The 21,495-nt window shown below is 36.6% G+C and overlaps 1 long non-coding RNA gene across 1 annotated transcript; it reads right to left on the bottom strand.

Annotated features, from left to right (window-relative positions):
* Positions 1-7,877: 7,877 nt before the first annotated feature.
* Positions 7,878-19,116, bottom strand: LOC134809266 (uncharacterized). Its single transcript, XR_010154576.1, has 3 exons — positions 19,010-19,116; positions 16,540-16,647; positions 7,878-8,040 (listed from the first exon to the last, which is right to left on the bottom strand). It is a non-coding gene; the product is annotated as an uncharacterized LOC134809266 (long non-coding RNA).
* Between the last annotated feature and the right edge of the window lie 2,379 nt (positions 19,117-21,495).

The following is a 21,495-nucleotide window of genomic DNA, read 5'->3' on the forward strand; positions in this document are numbered from 1 at the left end:
TTCTGATGTTCTTAATATTTGCTAAGCACCTGTTTATTTTTCATTTATTCTTTATTTCAGCAAGGAATTATTGAAAGACTCCTATGTGAAAGTGATGGATTAGAAGAATTTCAAGACAACAATGACTGGTGTTCTGAATTACACACAAGATGCCACAGAAGGGAAAAAGATGTGTTTAATGATATTTCTCATTCAATAGGATAGATAACATTTGGACTTGCTGTTCTCTCGCAGCTGTTCTCTCGCAGCAGGTAGCAAAAGCTGGCCAGCCAAAAGGGCAGCATGTCATGATAACTTTGGGGGATACCAAACTTCTCAGTATAGCCAGTGCAGAGGGGGTTAATGAGGGTGGAACAGATAATGCTGAGCAGGTAGGCAGGCCCCAGGCCTAAAGGATCCTCTACACCACTCTCAGTTTTTCTATCATATTGTGGGTTATAAGCAATTACTTAAGAACTTTTGGAAGATGAGTGACATAATTACATTTACATTTTGAAAAATCAATATGGCAGTCAGTGGAGGGATGAGGAACGGCAAAAGTGGAAAGGAACCCAGTCGTTGAGATAGATAAGGTGGGAAAACCTGAAGGTCTCAACTGAGATTGTCACTTAGGCACAGGAATGATGCATGAGACTTTGTGCCATACTCAACCTGATCCAAGCTTCCCGTCAGGTGTCATACCAAAGAATAGCCTGGTATGTTTTACATTAAAATATATTTTCTGAAACAAAAGAAAATGTGAGAAAAGCCCAATGTGTGAGTAAGTAACAACTAATCAAGTAATTAAACCAAGGCTTTGAGAAAATATCACCACGCCATCGTCTGGATGACAAGAATGTGGTTGCAGATACCTTAAGTCAGAGTGAAAAGTATGGAATACTGGATTGGCAAGGAACAAACTCGGAAAATATACTTCTCTAAAAATAGACGCATTGTTCCTTATTTGCTGGGTCCTTTAGGTACTACTTGATTTGGAAGGAAAGAAATAGATGTGTTGCATATTCTTACAGATTTTTTTTAATGTAAATAGATTTTTCTTCATATTAGGGGAATGTATTTGGATTTGAAATTCAAATACATTTTCAAATTTGTGCCTGAACCATCATCCATCTGGTTCTCCTCCTCACACCCACCACACACCCACCTCTGTATCTCTCTCTTAATGTTTTTATTTCATTGCTTTTCTGCCCAATGGATCAGAACCTCTAGAATCATACATAAATAAAAGATCTAGAGCCTGCCTTAACCGTGGTTTTCCCCACCTCCTATAATGCCTTTGCGGTTGTTCCAGAAGCTGCTATTAGTAACCCCCTCCCCACAAACCGTTGTAATTTCTCTGCTATAAGAAACTTATGAGCATCCATATCTTTGCTCTGGATCAGAACAGATATGTTGATAAACATTTCAATAATTAAAAAATGTAATTTTATCAGAAATAAAAAAAATCATGCAGGTGAAAGAAAGGCAGATAAATAAGACACAAGAAATGATTGTGTCTATCATGAAGAAGTAGTGATCTGTGTCAGGAGAAAAACACACCATTCCCATACTTTATTTTGCCCACAAAGTGAACATTTCTATAAATGTGCATTTGACACACTTAGTTTGACTACATATAATGGATTAGATAAAAAGAGGTAGTTTTCTAAGTACAAAGTAGAAACCGTGATTTCTTTAAACTGGGTATAAATTGGAAAAAAAATACTCAACAGAGTGTTGTGGTGTATCATTAATATTTTAGGAAATTTCTAATATTAAACTATTTCTAGTTTTAAGAAGTTTAGACACAGAAAAACAATACATATTTATATAATATCTTTTCAAAGTATTTCATCAATATTTTAATCTAGTTAACTTTTCTCCCACTTTCTTAAGAATCAAAATTCCTTTTTAACTTTAATTCAAGTTCATGGGTACATGTGCAGGTTGGTTATATACGTAAACTTGTTATGTATGTAAACTTGTGTCACGGGGGTTTGTTGAACAGATTATTTCAACTGTTGGTACTAAGCCTAGTACCAACAGTTATTTTTCTTGATCCTCTCTCCCTCCTCATACCCTCCACCTTCTGATAGGACCCAGTGTGTGTTGCTCCCATCTACGTGTCCATGTGTTCTTAGGATTTAGCTCCCACTTATAAATGAGAACATGTGGTATTTGGTTTTCTGTTCCTGCATTAGTTTGCTAATGATAATGACCTCCAGCTCCATTTATGTCCCTGCAAAGGACACCATCTCATTACTTTTATGGCTACATAGTATTCCATGGTATATATATGTAGCACTTTTTTTTTTATTTAGTCTATCATTGATGGGCATTTAGGTTGATTAGAATCAAAACTCTTAACTAACATTACTCATTTCTCTCTTTGAGGTTAGCATTTCAAAAGGTTTTGGCCAATTTTCTTTTCAAAATAATAATGTTTGTCTATAAGTTCCTCAAGCCCTCTAACATCTTTTTAAATGTATAAATGCCTTTCAGTGTATTTTCATGCCTTTTCTAATGAGATTCAGACTTTGAAAAAAGATTCCTGTTGGTATCAAAACAAACCTAAATGAAAGTATTCTCTTTCATTATTTTATGATGATTCTAAACTTATATCTATTTTACTTACCATCATTTTGCTTGATAATGCCCAGCTGATTTGATTATCATTTCTTGTCACAGGTAGAACTCTGAGGGCATAACCATATTTTATGCTCATTCCTCATTTTAAGTTGGTTATTTTCATCAAGCACTATGAGTTTAATCACTCTGAAGTAAGGTAATAGATGAGTTTACTGAAAACACAATTCATTTCCTAATTTTGCTGGCCAAACGATACTACTCCATGTTCATAAACATGAAACTCTTCAAGGGATCTGCTTCAAGGGGAGGCAAGATGAATGTGCTCTTGGGAGTAGGACATTTAGAGATACGGTAAATTACCTTGTCTAGGCACTGGCCAAGTGGTGCTGTGGAAAATCTCCAGGACATCTCAGCTGCATGAGCTAATTTGTCTCCCATGGACTTGTCTCTCAATGGCTTGGCTGTAGGCCTACTAAAGGAAAAAAGAAATTGTGTTTTTTACCTTCTCTAAAAATTGCACATTATTTGCACTTTTGAAATCTCATTTTGTTTCCATTCAGTGGTTATCAAAATTATTAACAAAAGCCAGATGACAATATTAATCATATTAAAGACTGTGTTTAATTTATATTTATAATGCTCATATAATGTCATAATGTTCTATGACTATACTACATAGGCCTCCTACAGATGATCAAATCTTTAGGTGAAATGTTTATTTTTTGTTTGTTTATGACCTGTCAATAGCCATCTATGTGCTGTTAAAGATAAAGGTTTTGCAGCCCGGCTCACTGGCTCACGCCTATAATCCCAGCACTTTGGGAGGCTGAGGCGGGCAGATCACGAGGTCAAGAGTTCAAGACCAGCCTGGCCAACATGGTGAAACCCCATCTCTACTAAGAATACAAAAATTAGCTGGGCATGGTGGCAGGCGCCTGTAATCCCAGCTACTCGGGAGGCTGAGGCAGGAGAATCTCTTGAACCTGAGAGGCGGAGGTTGCAGTAAGCCATGATCACACCATTGCACTCCAGTCTAGGCAACAAGAGCAAAACTCTGTCTCAGAAAAAAAAAAGAAAAAGAGAAAGAGAAAGTTTTTTATAATATAGGTTGTTATAAAGAAAACAAAGAAGAATTATACAAATATCTTTCTTATTTTGACTTCATAAAAGACAGCTTACTATATGTAACTCACTAGAGTTGTTAGACATCCCTAACAAGAAAGCTTGAGTAAGTCACTTAGTTATTTTAGAGTAAGTATGATTATTTAAATAATTTAAAGTTTCCTGTTGTTTTAAAGAAAAGATTTGTATCGTATTTTTTTAGAAAATGACTTTTCATGTAAGAAGGTCAATAATATAGCACGTTTAAGGTAATATTCTCTATCATTTATTTTTTCATTTGACTTCTATGCAATTTAAAAATACAAAAAATAATAGTTTTGTATATGAGCATTTAGAAATGCTTTGGGATGATTCAAAATTTCCAAATCTTTCTACAAGTCAGGCCTTTCAAGAGATATGAAGTAAGTACAGAAGTTTACATCATTCATGCATCTGACATTGAATCAGATACTAATCAGAACCCTGGCTGAGCTGTCCTATAGCTAAGGGTTCAGCTGTTATGCATTAAATCAATTCTAAACGCACTTTTTCCAACTTCTTCCCATCCAAATCTATTTAATTTGTCATGTGTCCTTCATTATATAAGAGAGATTTTCTGAACAAATTCTCTGGCTTGAGAGAATCTGTTCAACATATTTACACTAACGTGTTAGTGATTGGGAAAAAAAGCCAATGAGATTCAACCAATTAAATGAAAGAATTGAAACCTCAGCTACTGACTCAAATTATTTTTGAATCGAGGGAATTTGCAGGATGAGCTTCCTGATGTCCTAGAATTGCTATAAGTTAATTACCCACCTGTAAATAAGAATATCTTCTTCAGGTATATAATAATGAAAGTAAAAAAAATAGAATTTTGCTTTGGTGCATATTTCCCTCTTACTGTTCCCTGGGAAAAGTTACTATATTCCAGGACCAGATTGTTTTATTTTGCTATCTTTTCTGGCTCTAGAGTGATTTCAAATATTGGGTGTTCCTTCAAAGGAACAGAAATAGTATGAATTCACAATGCCATGCATTTGAGATATAAATTAATCAGCAGGAATTCATCACATTGTAATCTAGAAGGATAGGGCAAATCGTAGCTCATAATTATCTAGAATTCCAGAAGAAATAGGACAGAAATAGGAAGCAAGAAGACAAAAAGCAGTCTTGGTTCTCGTATCACTAAAGAGTTTCAATGGCACGTGATCTCAAATGAAACCTGGTGGCCATTGCTCATGTGTTGTGTTCCACAGTAACTAGAGGGGTGCACATTTGGTCTGGAGCAATCTTCATAGAAGAGGGGACTAAAGCCCTAGAAAGCACGAGTTCAACTGGCTGCAGCCTGCACATCAAAAGCATTCATTGAGAAAACATTAAGAACCCATGTACACAAACAATAGGGCTTAGGTATGGTTGCCGCTCTAATAACAACTAAAAGAAGTTGTATGCTTCTCCTAGAAGATACAAATTTTTTAAGTAATATATTTTCTCATTTCTTCTTTTGCTGCCAGAGTGCTTGGAGCTAAATCTGTAGACATAATTTTAGCAACCATTTAAAAAATTATGACATATATATTTTTATACAATTTTTTCCTGATGTGTTGTTTGTATTTCTATTTTTTAACATCCTGGATTATGTTTTTCCCCTATTTATTGCTTGCATTCTAATAAACTGCTTCCATTGTTTTTGTAGAACTAAAACAAATATACTCAATCATATAACAGTCAACAAAGAAATAAATACACAATAACAAAAGGTTTGCTACTCGTCCCTTGCTTTTCTGCTTATTTACAATGATTCAGAGAATGGTTAGACTAAGGAAATGTGACCAAAATTAGCAATATTTATTTAACAATAAAAGCCAATCCTCTACACTCCATTAGCTCATCGTAACTATAGAGAGGATTATCTCAAGGTAGCCAAGTCTAATGTGCAATTTAGACTGTACATAACTAAAGGCACAGGATAGAACTGGCTTTTATTTTCCTCCTGGCGCATTCTCTAGTCAGCCTTCAATCATGAATACTTGTAGAGAGAAAACTTTACACAAGCCGGAGGCAATTGCTGAAGGTGGAGACTCAACCTTTGACTTCTGCCATACAGAAGTGACCAGCCTGAGAATATAGAGATTTCTTACCAATAGAATACAATGTAATAATTTTTAAATATTAATAAAATGCTGGAATTTCATTTCTTTCTCTCAAATGTTCCTGCTTTGCCTTCACTGAACTTCTTGATTTCCTGTCTCCCCTTTTCCCTCTCATCTTACTCTAAGACTTTTGTAAATAAACAGCATAATGGAGAAGACACTTTCTCATAAGGATATTTTTTAGTTGACTATGGTTGCATAACAGCCAACAGACCAAAATATTTCATCATCAAGAATGTCCAAGTGGCTGCCCAGAACCAGGAGAACTGATATGGAGTCGCATGAGATAATGTTGGCTGACTAAGGATGAGAATTTGAAAACTCCCTGTACCCTCGGGCTAGCTTAGAAACAGCGATGCTCTGCCAAGAGCTGGCTTTAGAGCTGGGCATATCTCCACTGGAATCTCAACTCTGCCACTTCCTCTTCATGGAAACTTAAACATACCCTTTAATCTCTTGGGGTCTCAATTTCCTCATCTTTAAAATTAGCATAATCCCTTTTGGGGTATTATAAATTAAATACTTCCTTATAAGAAACTTCAAATATCTGAGAAATATGATTTCAAAATTATATACTTGGGATTATGTTCTGACTCACTGGAAAAATACCTTCTGTGTACAAGCACTATACCTGCTGCCTGGGATAAGAAATAAAATTCACGCTCTCTGTCCTCAGGTAGCAAAAGCTAACGTAGAAATTTGACTTATATATAACTACAGAACTTCTCATCAAATGTTTGAAGCAATTTTAGAAGTCAGGGATAGCGTTTGATGGTATTATGATCATTTTGCAGTCAGGAGGCTAGGAAAGCTTAAATCCTATGTCACTGTCAAGAATCTCTCCCAATTGGTTACTAAGTAAGGCAACGAATGAACAAAACAGAACAGGAATAAAGGTCATTTTGTTGGTTGCAAGATTCTGCAACTAATTCTGCTGGTGAAAAAGTAAATTGAAGCCTCTGACTTAGGCTTTAAGTCAGAAAGGGACCTCCTAAACACCTCTCTCATGTTAAGATGTCACATTTTAGATATTGAGAGCAGAAGGCTCAGGTATACCTGCGTGAGAGAAAAACATATAGCTGGAGGGGTTTTTTTTTTACCCATTCAGACACAGCATGAAAGACAGAGAAAGGCCACCAAAATTTAAGAGGACTTCCTGACATTGCTTACCAATTCTACAACACAATACAAAAAAAAAAAAAAAATGACAATGAGAAGTTCCAGACCTCGACTCCTCATTTTGAAGATATAACCAGTGATTGTGCATGCAATGGCAATGTCCTTTAGTAATTGTGTGCAATCAATATCTATGAATTTGAATAAGCAGGTTAATCTTTTTTCCTTGGGTTGGGAATGGAGCTAGCAAGAGGAAGTTGCTAAGAATTAGGTGAGCATAGGTAGAACATGCATAGGGAAAAATGGCAAATGGTCTTTCCTCCAATAGGACACAATGTTGGTGTAATTAATTATCTCCCCAAATTATACCTTGGAATTTAAAATTCTTAGCAGGAAGATATCTACAGAACTCAAAACATTTTGTGTGAACTCCAGTACATGATGGGATTTGTCCTTAAAAGGAATAACTACTAAAACTAGACTAAACATTTATTGTAGTTCAGTGCAGACTTTAGTCTAGGAATAGTTCTAAATGGTACCCGGAGTAGCGGGGGAACTGATGAAATTAATCTATACTATCACAAAAATTAAAGTCCTCTTGATATAAATGAAAAATATGTTTGTAAAAAATTGCAAGACACACTAAGTTTTAGTGTTAGAGATTGTGAAAAAAGATACCAGAAAAGATCCCATCAAACATTATGCTGAAATAAGGATATAACGTGTATGAGTGGCATTATACTATCAGAATAGGAAATGGTATCAGATTCACAGATTTTGGGAGCCAAGATGGTGAGAATAAATGTATTCCAACTGCAGAGGAATATCAATAAAGTAAGTAAATAAGATTTTTTTGTGTGTGTGGAAAGAGGGTCAGACACCTGAAAAGAGGCCATAAAATATGAATAAACTTCAAACAAATGACTCTCCTCTACAGCAGGTTGAGCCAACTTTCCTCATCAAGGAGACCTCAAAGTTGCTTCAGAGCATCCATGCAAGTTGCCTTGTAAGGTCTTGTTGATGTGCTCCCCCTTCCGCCATCAGATACTCTTGGCCCTGCCTGATCCCTGGGGCCTCCATGGCTTGTTCTGTTTTCCATCTGCAGGGAACCCAGTAATGACAAGTGCTTGTCTTATAGTTATAAATGCCTTGGCTCCACTTCTATCAATTTATCTACTAAACACCACCAGCTGTGTCCCTCTTGACCTGAGATGAGAACTGTCTTTAAGCCAGGCCTTGATTGTGCCTCTCTCGTGGAGCTGGACATTCTGGTCCAGGAGATGCTTTATGCACTGAACCAATGGCCAATATACAATGGTGTGTACCCATATGCTAGACTACTTGACTCCAATATCCAAAGGGCAGATGTAGGATTGGCCCCACTCATCTTTTCCATTGACCTGTGTATTAGTCAGTGTTCTCTAGAGGGACAGAACTAATAGAATAAATAAACATATATAATAGAACATTATATATATATGGGACTTTATTAAATATTAACTTACATGTTCACAAGGTCCCACAATAGACTGTCTGTAAGCTGAAGAGCAAGGAGAGCCAGTCTGAGTCCCAAAACTGAAGAGCTTGGAGTCGAGTGTTCAAGGTCAGGAAGCATCCAGCACAGGAGAAAGATGTGGGATGGGAGGCTAGGCCAGTCTCTCCTTTTCACATTGTTCTGCCTGCTTTATATTTGCTGTCAGCTGATTAAATTGCCCACCAGATTAAGGGTGGATCTGCCTTCCCCAGCCCACTGACTCAAATGTTATTCTCTTTTGGCAACACCCTCACAGACACACCCAAGATCAATAATTTGTATCCTTCAATCCAATCAAGTTTACATTCAGTATTAACCATCGCAACTTCACCTCTTCTCAACTTGAACCCATACACATCTCCTGAGATCATAATCTCCAAATAAAGATAATAATAAGGTCGTAATTCTGCCTGATATAATACAACTATCCTTCATACAACTGGAAATGCACCAATCCCCAACCCAAATACTAATACAAAAAGTTAACAATATTTAAATGCTGATATGAAGTCAATAAACCTTATGTCACATGATAAAATAAAATAAAATAAAAATATTTTCTTAGTACAAGTGTATACATAGACAAACATGTTTTTAACAAAAGAAGAATGAAATTCTCATGAAAATTACAGTCCTTGTTTCCACAGCTGGTAACATGGTTGGAGCTCGTATTGATGACTACCTTCTTCTACTATCCATTCTGTATTCCCTTTGCCATCAGAAAGCACTTCAGCAGGTCATGGTTTTTTTCCTGGAGGAGTGACCCAAACCTTCACTCCTGAGGGGTCTGGGCCATTTGTAGTCCTGCCTGGAATGGACTGTTGTAGTTTCCCACTGACTTTAATCACAGGGCATGGTAATACTAAGAGACACCCTAATGGATCTCTTGCATTCTATGCAAACTCTTCCTGATTTCCATTATGCAGTAGTAGACTGATTTATCTTGATAGTCCGGGTCAATCAACCCAGCCAACGCTGTAACTCCCTTCTTAGCCTGTTGACTTAAAGGTAGCAAGAGCCCAAAGTGTCCAGGTGGCAATCTTAACTTCCAAATTAATGGAATTGTTGTTGTGTCTCCTGGTGGCAGCGTTCCTCCCTCCGGAACTAAGACCTCTAGGCCAGCAGAACGTAATGTCGCAGGAACAGGAAGCAAAAATTTTGCTAGTGAATCACTAGGGGTGATGGTGAGTGGTGCTGCTTCCACGTCCCCCCCCCCCCCCCGATTGCTGGACCCATGAAACCTGGATATAGGAGAAACAACACCATATATTGGACACTGATTCAGAGCAAACTCAGTCTTCAGGAGAACTTTGCCCAGCCCTGCAAAGTATTGTCACTAGTTGGAATTGTAATTGTGATTTCAAAAGGCCATTCCACCATTCTCTCAATGCTGCTTCAGGATGATGGGGAACAAGGTAAGACCAGTGAATTCCATGAGCATGGGCCCACTGCCATACTTCTTTAGCCATAAAGTGAGTGTCTTAGTCAGAGGCAATGCTGTGTGGAATACCATGATGGTGGATAAGGCATTCCATGAGTCCACAGATGGTAGCCTTGGCAGAAGCATTGCATACAGGATAGGCAAAGCCATATCCAGAGTAAGTGTCTATTCTAGTGAGGACAAACCTCTGCCCTTTCCATGATGGAAGAGGTCCAACATAATCAACCTGTCACCAGGTAGCTGGCTGATCACCCCAAGGAATGGTGTCATATCGAGGGCTCAGTGTTGGTCTCTGCTGCTGGCAAATTGGGCACTCAGCAGTGACCACAGCCAGGTCAGCCTTGGTGAGTGGAAGTCCATGTTGCTGAGCCCATGCATAACATCCATCCTTGCCACCATGGCCACTTTGTTTATGGGCCCATTGGGCAATGACAGGGGTGGCTGGGGAAAGAGGCTGGGTGGTGTCCACAGAACAGGTCATCCTATCCAATTGATTATTAAAATCCTCCTCTACTGAGGTCACCCGTTGGTGAGCACTCACATGGGATACAAATATCTTCATGGTTTTTGACCACTCAGAGAGGTCCATCCTCATTCCTCTTCCCCAAATTTCTTTGTCACCAATTTTCCAATCATGCTTCTTCCAAGTCCCTGACTATCCAGCCAAACCATTGGCTACAACCAATTAATCAGTATATAATCACACATCTGGTCATTTCTCCTTCCATGCAAAGTGCACACCCAGGTGCACTGCTCGAAGTTCTGCCCACTGGGAAAATTTTCCTTCACTGTTGTCCTTTAGGGATGTCCTAGAAAGGGGCTGTAGTGCTGCAGCTGTCCACTTTCAGGTGGTGCCTGCATGTCATGCAGAACCATCTGTGAACCTGGCCATAGTCTTCTCTTCCTCTGTCAACTGATCATAGGGAACTCCTTCTGAGGCCATTGTTGCAGGCTGGGGAAGAGAAGGCAGGGTGGCAGGAGTGGAGACCATGCAAGGGGAGCCAGTACAAGTTCCAAAACTGAAAAGCTTGGAGTCCAATGTTCAAGGGCAAGAAGCATCGAGTACAGGAGAAAGATGTAGGCTGGGAGGCTAGGCCAGTCTCCCCTTTTCACGTTTTTCTGCCTGCTTTACCATTGGCAGCTGATGAGATTGTGCCCACTAGATTAAGGGTGGATCTGCCTTCCCCAGCCCACTGACTCAAATGCTAATCTCTTTTGGCAACACCTTCACAGACACACTCAGGATCAATACTTTGTATCTTTCAATCCAATCAAGTTGACCCTCAGTATTAACCATCACAACCTGTTTGCAAGTTCTGTATTTTTCCATTTCTGCAAATTTAGACTCTGCTTGACCACAGGCCCCAATTCCCAGTGTTTAAGCAGAGAAATGCTAGGTGACACAGAGAGGTCTATTGAGTTACCTGTTCATAACAACTGTACCTTCTCTCGTGAGATTATTATGAGAATTGAGTGCAATAATACCTGTAAAGGCCAAAGAAAAGGACTTAACCCAGAGCAACTATTCAGTGGGTGCTAGCTGCTATTCTTAGAATACTGAAAATGTTGACTTCATGCTTAAATGACATCAATTTGGCTCATGTGATGTTCTTAGCTCATTCAGAACACTGTAAACAATTACCCATTTTCTTTTGGTTCTGCATATAGCTAGAATTTTTTTTTATTTCATTCTTGAAGTCGGTCTTGCTTTTTCGCCTGGGTTCCTGAAGATTTTTTTTTTTAATCCTGGAATGTTGATAACTTGCCAAGATATGTCCAATACAAGTCAGGTTTTATGCATACTTTCTGGAAGATTGTGTTTCTCTTTGACCTAAACAAAAATTAGTCCTTCCTTCATGTAAGGGAAACTTTCATCTGTTATATCTTTCAGTCCTAATTTTCTATTTTTTCTTGGGTATTATATCTCAGGGACAGCGATTATCATTAACTAGGATTTTTTTTTCAAAAATATACTTACTACCTTTATTTCCTTTAAACTCTGTTTTTTCTTTACCTTTGAGCATTGTAAGTTTTTTATATTTCCCCTATTTTTGTAATTTAATATTTTCTCTTGACTTCATTCCCCCCAACACACACACACACAATGCAAATTTAAATGGCTTTTTCTTATAGTTAATATGTGCAACTTTGATAGCATCATAGCTTTAAATTTTTACTTTAGAGCTGCTTCTTTTTCTATCTTTTCTTTTACCAAACTACCAATTGCTATATCACCTCCTCTACTCAAAACACACTAACACACACAAACAATTGATTATTGCTGAAAACTAGACTATATTCTATTTGTTAGGACTTAGCTTAATGTCAGTTAGAACAAACATTTAAATGAGACAATAGAAAACAGTTCATTAATTTTATAATTAATTTTAAAAGAGATACATTATTTGATTAATGCATACATGAGTAACTAACTTTATTTAATAATTTGTCTGGAGTAACTCAACATAAGTGCTCCAATGTACCCCAAATTTGCTATTTTGTTTTGCTTCGTAAATCAGAACAAAAGCTGTCAATAGTAAAGGTAAGTCGCACAAAAATATTAATTGATCCAACACTTATAAAGTCAACACTTCATGTATTTCTAATGAATCACATTAGTTTTAAAATCTATTTTAAAATATATTTAAATTTGTATTGTTGGTACCACATAAAGTAACAAATAAAATTCAAATTTTGCTGTCCTTCCAAATCTAAATAATAGTATATATAATGTAAAGGCAAATACTTGAGTTACCATTAAATAATTGTTAATACATAAATTTCTCCTTCTATCTATTAATCCCAGAAACACAGAATATTTAAATTATAGAAGAATGTAAAAGAAACAACAGAGGTCATTTTGGATGTATTTTCTTCTCCATTTATCAGGAAATGAATTATTATAAGTATTATAAACAAGCAACTCTGATTACCAAGTAAACATGATAATGTATGAAGTCACACTTTATCTTATCTATGGAAAATTTCTCTCACTCAGTAAGTAGTAGGAAGGGATACATATTTCACTAATCAAATTTGAAGAAAGATTCTGAAACCTGATGATTGTTATTTTTATTAGGATCTATCTAAATTCAGACATTCGTGGCCAACACTACTAGTGTCCTGACAGATGTCTATTCCTCTTTCTTTTAATCAGAGAATTCTACTTTTCTGGGAGTTAGAAATATGCCCAGTTTAAAATACTTAGCTTTGCAAAATTCAACGCCACTGGAGTAATCATATACCATGCTTCTTGCCAACAGGATTTAAGAAGTCTTTGAGCGTGACTTCCCTTCAAGTTGGTGAGAAAGTTTGCCTCAGTTGACAGTTACACACTTAGCCTTTAAGCTTTTGTCCTTCTCTCTCCCCTTGGAACACAGACATGACAGGCTGAAGTAGAGAAGCCTGAGGTTAAAGGCCACGTGCTAAGGATGGCTGATTGAGAAACTGAATAAAACAGGGGTATTTCACATCTATCATTTGCCATGTTAGCCTTGAACACTCTACTTCCAGGCTTTTGTTATATCTAAAATAAACCACTTTCCAATTCAGCCTCTGCTTATCAACTTTCCATTACCACACATTCAATGCAGTCATGACAGAAAAATTTTATATTGGTTTGTTTAATTTTTTTTATTTATGATTTATCAGTAGCATTCCTACGAACTTTGAAACAAAATCTTATTATTCTTTTCTCTAATTCCATCTTTCAACATTTAAATTTTGCAGATATGGCATTGTAATAATCCCAATGAAATTAATTCAAGCTGAAACAAATTAAGTTATTTTAAAACTTCAATTTGAAAAAAGATTGTACGCTATTAAATATGAAATGATGACTATAAATTATACAAAGAACTTTTGCTTTTCTAATTCTATGTATAAACACTGGCATAAGTACCTAACGATGTTTCCTTTTGGGAAGTATCAGGGGTGGAAAGGGATGGCATAAAACTTATTCATTCACCCAGTGATCCCTGAATGATGACTACAACAATGAAAGAGGCTGAGTGATGAGCAAAAATTTCAGGGAAGCACCGCAGAGATAGGAAGAGTATTATTTTTTAATCTTAAAACTCTCTCTTTATATGGGCTGATCTTTGTGACTTAAATATTAAAACTATGACTTGTTCTGGGCTAAAAGACAGCTTGAAAAATGCTAGCAACTCAGCAGTAATAATGACTTGAATGTCCATATTACAGAGCAGAAACTGAAAATACTTCCCTACCCTGTTCAATCTCACCCATGAAATTTCCCTTAATATTCTGAACAATTAATAATAAGGATCAATATATGTAAACCTGTGCTTGCCCTTAATGGGGAAGACACTCTTCCTATTGTCAGATGATAGCAAAAGCCCATGCCAAACAGTGTAAGGACTTGTAGGATCACAGATCCTCCAGATTAACAAGAACTGTTGAGCTCAGGGGCAACCCATGCAAAGAGAGGGCCTGATGCTTCCCCAGGCTAACAGAGACAAATGTCAGGGTGTCGGCAGAGTGAATTGCTCCTTTGCAACATAATGAATATAGGCTTTGTTACATAAAAATCAAATCATGCAAATGCAGTGCTTTCACCAAAACAGAGAAGGAAGAAATTAACTTAAAAACCTGTTACATATTGTCTTGCCTTATTCAATATAATCAGCATTCATTTCTTATTCTGAATTTCAGTAAAGTAAATTTGGTTATTTTGTGGAGCATGTTCATTCATATCCAAAAAAAAACCTTCTGTTGTTTTCTTCAAGTTTTATAAACAGACCCTTTTCAGATATCAGACTATTTGATATCTTGACTCTTAAACTCTTGACTAACTTAAAGTTAAGATTCTGACATCCTCAGTGGGATAAAAACTGTAAGTGGAGGTACTTGTAGTGATTTCTATCAACTAATCTTATTTGTCTAATTGTGCCACTTTTTACTAAGCTCTTTCAATCCAAGTACTTTATTCTCATGGCCTGAATAAGAGCTCTGTGAAATAAATACTATCAATATTTCATTTTACAATGAAGACCCTGAGGCACAGAACCCCAATAACATAAGGCACATAGCACTTTCCATTTCAGGAATTAGAGGAAGACCTAATGTCTATATTGCCAGAAGTTTTTATCAAATTGAGATGGGAGGAGAATTTCGACACCACTTTTGATAAGAAAACCACACTTTCTGAATCATTGAACTATAACCAGATTTCCTGCTTGCCTTAGCCAGTATCAAGGATTTACCCATGAAAGCAGTTTTAGAAGCCATATCTTTTGAATGATCACAGATTTATCACCGTCTGTTTCACCTGAGTAGCACCTCTGAATGACTTTATAAATGACATTGATAGATGACATGCCATAAGGCGGATGGATTGTCAAGTACCTTTATTGCAAGAGCATTCTACTCAACTTTCTAAGGCAGTGACACATATTAATATATCTGGAAATGTGCCAGACAAAGATTGAAGAAAAGGGAATTTCTATTTCTCTCTTGGTTAACCATTAAGTTCAATTAATGAAAATACCATACCTCACGCATTCCAGTTAATCAAATTGTACCTGTATTCAAGCATTTAATAGCAATTATAGCAGTCAGCACCTAAAACATTTAGGTGAACAAGAATCTCAAACCTACAGAAAACTTGCAAGTATGGTAGAAATCACTTTTTTCTGAATTATTTAAAAATAGTTGCCAACCTGATGTTTCATTACACTCAGATATTTGTGAAAATTTGTGTGTGTGTTCTACAGAAAAAGGGATTTTACAAACAAATAAAAGAGAAATAAAGGAAGAGAGGAAATGAGAGAAAGAAGGAAAGAAAGAACAAGAAAGAAGGAAGGAAGGAAAGAAAGAAAAAGAAAGAAAGAGAAAAAAGGAAGGAAGGAAGGAGAAAGAAAGAAGAAAGAAAGAAAGAGAAAGAAAGAAAAAAAGAAAGAAAGGAAGGGGGGAAGGAAGGAAGAGGAAAGGAAAGGAAGAAAGAAAAGGGAAAGGGAGGAAGGGAGAAAGAGAGGGAGGGAGAATACATACTCATAATATAACCATCAATATCAGGACACTAATGTTGATACCTTACTACAATCTCATTCTCAGACCCTGTTCAACTTTTACCAATTATCCTCATAATATCCAGTGTACCGAAAAGTCCAAATCAGAATGACATGTTGTGTTTTGCTGCCATATTTCCTTTAGTCCCCTTCACTCTGACACAGCTGCTCAGTTTTGCTGACTTTCATGACCTTGAACTTTTGAATATTACAAGCATTAGCTTTTGTAGAATTTATCTCAATGTGGGTTTACCTGCTGTTTTCTTGATATTAGATTCAGGTTAGCATCTTTGGTAGGCATAAGACAGAAGTGATGAGGTGTCCTTTCATTCTATCACATTGTGCCCAAGTTTGATTTGTCTTCTTACCAACTTCATATTACCTTTATCACTTGACTAAAGTGATGTCTGCCAGGCCTCTCCATTGTATTCTCTATCCCTTTGCAATTAGTATTTTGTGGGAAGGAAACACCCTGTTCCTCATCAAAATTTTAACTTATTCATTTACTTATTGTATTAGTTCATTTACATGCTGCTGATAAAGACATACCTGAGACTGGGCAATTTACAAAAGAAGGAGGTTGATTGTACTCACCATTCCACATGGCTGAGGGGGGCTCACAATTATGGCAGAAGGCAAAGAGGAGCAAGTCACATCTTACGTGGATGGCAGCAGGCAAAGAGAGCTGGAGCATAGAAACTCCTGTTTTTAAAAAACATCAGATCTCATGAGACCCATGATTCAGTCATCTCCCACTGGGTCCTTCCCACAACACGTGGGAATTACGGGCGCTACAAGATGAAATTTGGGTGGGGACACAGAGTCAAACCATATCATTTATTTATACCTATACTGGTTCATAGTTTCCAATTTTTATTAGGTGGGTTATAATTATTTAACAAAATTTTTATTTTAATCTTCAAACGAACCTTTTTTGGGCCAGTAGCAGTTCTTTCAAGGTGCTTTCTTTTTCTTTTGCCATGTTTCCAACATTCCTGGCTCAACAAGATATACCAGGTTCACCTAATATTTGCCGTGCTCCAACACTGGAATCAGTCATTTCTCAAGAGCCCCTGGAGAAGCCAAGATCTGGGTGTACAGTGTGTGCTTATTGCTTTTGAAGTATTGCTACTCCAGTCCTTCCAAGTGGAAGGAAGCCTCGTGAATATATGTATACACACACAAACACATACACACATGCACATACAGACACACACACATATACAGACACAGAGTTTTACCTCTATATTTATTTCTAGATCTAGCTATAAATCCTGAAAACTGTGAGTTCATATCAATAACCAATTCCAATCTAACCTCACAGGGCCTATTCTGGTTTTCTTTATTTCTTTCAATAAATGCAAACTCCTTCTCCAACGATGAGAAACCCAGATCTCATTGTGCTTACATATTTACCTATTTGATAAGATGCCCTCTATATAACCAAACTCCTGCCTCTGCCATGACCCCTGATCCATCCAGGTTTACTGCTTACCCAACCCTGGAAGCCTGGGCTGCCTGCCACATGAAGTCCCTTATCCCCTTGTAGAACACTTGCCAGGTAACATACAGGATGCTCAGTTAAATTTGAATTTCAGAGCAACAACGAATTATTTTGTAGTATCAGTGTGTCCCAAGAAAAGTTATACTGCTTATATGTATAACTATTATTTCTTTAAAAGCATCAGTATAGTTTCATTGTTTATCTGAAGTTTAAATTTAAATGGGGGTCTCGTGTTCTGACACCACAGGTCAGGCTTCTCCTAGCATAGGTCCGACTTTGTATTCACTTGCTGCTCGCTTCATTTACATGTCCCTTCCCTTCACCTTAGCACTCTGGCTCCCCCAGCTAAGCTGACCCTCTGTGAGACACAATTTCTCATTCTACTGTGTGCTGTGACACCCTGCACTGAGTTGGGCTGTGACGTCCAGCCAGCCTGAAATTCGCCAGGCCCTTCCTCAGCTCCGCCACCTGGTCCAGGGCAACCCACCCGTTACAGGCTGTCCTCTCACTCTGAAACCTCACCTTGAGCCACTACACCTCTCCCCAACTCCCTTGTGGATGTCTATGTCCTGCTTCACCCAGTATTTTTAGGACCCAATGTTCAGAGAGGGAAAGAGAGGGAGGAAGGAAAAAGAAAGAATTCTGAAACATATTTGAGGATAGATTGCAGAGTTTAACACTAAGTGCTCATTTCATGATAATAGATCATCATGAAAAACACAGGAAAGTTCTACGAACACCAAGAATAATTTATAATTTCTATTTGCTTCCAGAAAACAGGAATAAAAGGTCAGAAGTAAACCGTTTTGGACTGTTTTTCCCCAAGTGTGAATAGTAATAAGCCTGCTTTGTTAGGAGAAAGAAAAAAATCAAGACGGAGGGGAGAAGAGGAAGAGAAAGAAAAGAATAAAAGAGAAAGAGAAAAGGAAAGAGAAAAAAAGGGAGGGAAGGAAGGAAGGAAGAAGGAAGGGGAGAGGAAAAGAGGGGAATCTATTATGTATAATGTTAAATATTTAAATGGTATGAAATGCTTTAAAACACTAAAATTTTACATTTCATTACTTGAATAAGAAATCTACACAGTCTGGTAGATGAGGCAGGGAATGTTGCCTCCCCTATGTATATATTTTTTTCTTTTTCTTTTGTTACAAATCTTTATTTTATTTGTGCTAGCAAAGTGCCCAGACCTAAGTGATAGTAGACAATTTATGTAATCTAGTGAGTCACAAATGGGACAATTCTACACCCCTAGGGAGTGGTTTGAATACTGTGGATGTATTTTTGGTTTCAAAATTATTGGGAAGAGGAACTAGCTTGGTGAACATGACATGAGACAATCTAACATACTGAAGAATTATTCATTCAAAACATCAAAAGTGCTTCCATGGAGAGACACTGGTATAAGCCTAAAGCTGCACTCCACCCCTAGTTTTCCATCCTTTCTAGCAGCTTACACATGGCGAGAGTACCCAGTTCTGATCAATGAAACCTCAAAGGAAATGTGAAGTTGTTCTAGGAAAGCTATTTGTTTCTAATGAAAGATGACATCATAGAACTCACCATCACTTTCCACTTATTTCTTCTTCGAAAGCAGCCATCTGTGTCCAAGAGAACTATAGAGGCACTAGATGTTGCACTGTTAAGAGCTGAGCCAAAGCTGCACCTCCCTTCCTCCAGCTACGGAAGGAAAATAAATCCTTACTTGTTTAAGCCACAGAGGTCAGTTTTTCTGTTATTTTCAACATAGCACATTCCTAACTAAAACTATGGTATTTTTATTTCAAGAAGAGAACATTTAAATGTTCGGCTTTCAGGGATCTCCTGATTAGAAGAGATGACTACGAACTCCCCTTTCAACCTATCTTGATGATCTTTATTAGATGAGGTGACAGAGGGAGGGAGGAGAACTAGAAACAGGGATATCTCCTAGTTTGGTATAAATGCAAAGAAGACTTCATTAAAGGCTTATTGAATGGTGAATGCCTTGAATGCTGCCTCTTCGTGCCCAGTAGCCCGAGGGCTATGAAGCATGTGAAAGTAACATAGAGAATTTATTCTCTAGGGGCTAAAGGACCTATCTGTTAATAACACTTTCTAACTGCTTGACATTCAGCTAAATACTTAACCTAAGATTCCTCAGTTACATGAAGGTAATAATGGTTGCTACCTCAAATGGCTCTTGTGAGGATTAAATGAGGTAATGCTTGTATACAGTGCAAAGTATAGAGTAAGTATCAATGAAGGTAAAATACTGGTGATTTTTCATACTCTCTACATAATTTTACATTGTGTTTCTTGGGTTAATTACTTTTGGCTGTTACTTTTTTTTGTTGGTAGTGAATTTAAGAACCATGAGAAGAATGTTATCCAGCAAATGCTGTATACTTTAATATGATTATAAAGACTTTTTAAAAGTAGCTTCATGTATCCCTTCTTCATTTTTATAGTGGCAATTTAAGCTAACTAGCTGGCATTTTATCATGCATTTACAGATCCACAACTCTAGTAAATAAAGTTATCAGACAGGAATACAATTCAGAAATATATTTAAAGAGCAAAGCTTATTTTTCTAAGAATTTTACTTTGTTGATTTAAAAAAACAATATTTTATTGTCTTATCTAAGTGAATTTCATATCCATGACAAGTTTGTTAACGTTATTTAATCCCCTCAGCATATCAATTTAAAGATCAAAGATTAAAATTTTATAAAACAAATTGTGAGATAATGAAATGTCAATCTTGTAATGTTTTATGAGAATAATGCAATTAAATTATAATATATAAAATTCTTACATTTCTAATCAAAGCTTCATAAAATGAACATATTGTATAGAGTGATTACAAACTGAAAGAACAATTTTCTTAAATAGAAGATGTGACAGAACATAGTTAAGAGGATTTACTAGGTAATACATTTTGAGGACTTCTTAAAACAATAAACTATACTTCTTTAATATTTTTAAAACTGCCAGAAGTCTGTATTTAATATAGGATCATGCTATATTTTTGAACCTCTGTTTTGTTGTAATGATATCATACTGAAATGTAATGCAAAGTAAAATGTATACAATGTAAAACGCAAGTCTTACATATGTTGCTATTCGATACACTGCTTATAAAGCTAAGGATAAAAGATAACTCTAAACTCTGAGTCATACAACAGTTATAAAGCAAATATGCACATTTATATCTCAAAAGATAAAATTGCAACTGTTACTAAGCAGGAGTAAATTCTTTGCTGAATCATCCTTAGTGCAAACATGTTTTGTCATTAGTGGCTAGATTGCCCAATTCAATTTTCCTACGTATCAATCAGTGCACTAACGTTTTAATTTTACTAACCCCTTTGGAACTATTATCACATCTTAATATTAATGCCAATTGTAGTAATTGTGTGCTAAATTCCCTTTGTCTCTAAAACATATCTTTTCCATAAATGTATGTGAACATTTCTCAAGAGTCATTTTTACTAACATGTATTTTATTATATAAACAGAAATATGTATGACAAATATATAAAATAACAGACATTAATCATACATTAAGATACTATTATAAAACGGAAATATTTGGAAATTCACCTTAGAAGTTTTAAAAGGAGTTGACAAAGAGTTTAAGTTTGTTTTTCTACCAGTCTGTAATATTTATGAAGTCAGACAGATCTGTGTTCTCCTGTATGTAGCCCTAAACACCAAGCCCAATGCTTGGAATTTAATAGAGGACCAATGAGAATTTGTTGAATTGAAACCAATTGATCCTTATTATGCTTTCTAGAAACAGGGAAAAGAAAAAATTTGAAAGACTTGGTAATTTCTCTTTCACAAAATGATCATTCAAGTAGATATTAATGGAAACAGCTTTCACGATTACCTAACCTTTTTTGCCCTGTCAGGATGTTGTCTATTTCCTTTCTTTCCAAACTCCATGCCATTTCATAGCTCATCTCCAGAAGTTTCTTTATGCTAGGGTCATTCATGGCCCAAGAGTCTGTTATGATTTTCCTTACCTAGAGCATTACATTAGAAAAAATGAAGCTTAAAATCAC

Source organism: Pan troglodytes, chromosome 22, assembly GCF_028858775.2.
Source record: "Pan troglodytes isolate AG18354 chromosome 22, NHGRI_mPanTro3-v2.0_pri, whole genome shotgun sequence".
Classification (NCBI taxonomy): domain Eukaryota; kingdom Metazoa; phylum Chordata; class Mammalia; order Primates; family Hominidae; genus Pan; species Pan troglodytes.